The sequence below is a fragment of the Cystoisospora suis genome (genome assembly GCF_002600585.1).
Source record: "Cystoisospora suis strain Wien I chromosome Unknown contig_2155, whole genome shotgun sequence".
Classification (NCBI taxonomy): Eukaryota; Apicomplexa; class Conoidasida; order Eucoccidiorida; family Sarcocystidae; genus Cystoisospora; species Cystoisospora suis.
This window is the reverse complement of record NW_027154954.1, coordinates 1723-2249: the sequence shown is the minus strand read 5'-3', so window position 1 is coordinate 2249 and position 527 is coordinate 1723. Positions and strand designations below refer to the sequence as shown.

The window sequence follows — 527 nt, the reverse complement described above, 5'->3', positions numbered from 1 at the left end:
TTTTCGAGACTACAGAGATTCGACAGGAAGCTTGCAGATATCTGCTCTACAACAGCTTCTTGCGCTATACACTCGAGATACAGGGTAAACTGACGCCATGTATGAGATCTACTTCAAGTATAGAGGCTAGGACAAGCCGTGCTATGGGTGATGCTTGTGCTTACATTTAAGTCCTGTCATCGTAGGGGCTGTCATTTGGTCTCAGTGCATATTTCTACCTTCACGAATCTCTGAAGATATATATGAGATATACATGATATATATGAGGATGAGCTCATCTATCTACACGATTCTCCGGGATATACATCCCACATAGAGGTGGAGGCCCAATGTGTATACGTCTGTCTCTAGGAATCGAAGGCTCTCCCCGCAGTAGAGATACGCAGTCAACTGAGAACGACCCTACAAGATAGTTCCATACAAGTACAGATACTATGGAAACAGCCGGAGAGACTTAGTTTGTCATCACTACTATGCACTTACAAAATCCATACACATAAATACGAAAGAATAGATAGATAGATTAA

The 527-nt window shown here is 42.1% G+C and overlaps 1 protein-coding gene across 1 annotated transcript in view; it reads right to left on the bottom strand.

Moving 5' to 3' along the window:
* Window positions 1-527, bottom strand: part of CSUI_004581 (adhesion regulating molecule region protein) — a 6237-nt gene that overhangs the window by 4268 nt on the left and 1442 nt on the right. The gene's annotated exons all lie outside the window — the stretch shown is intronic.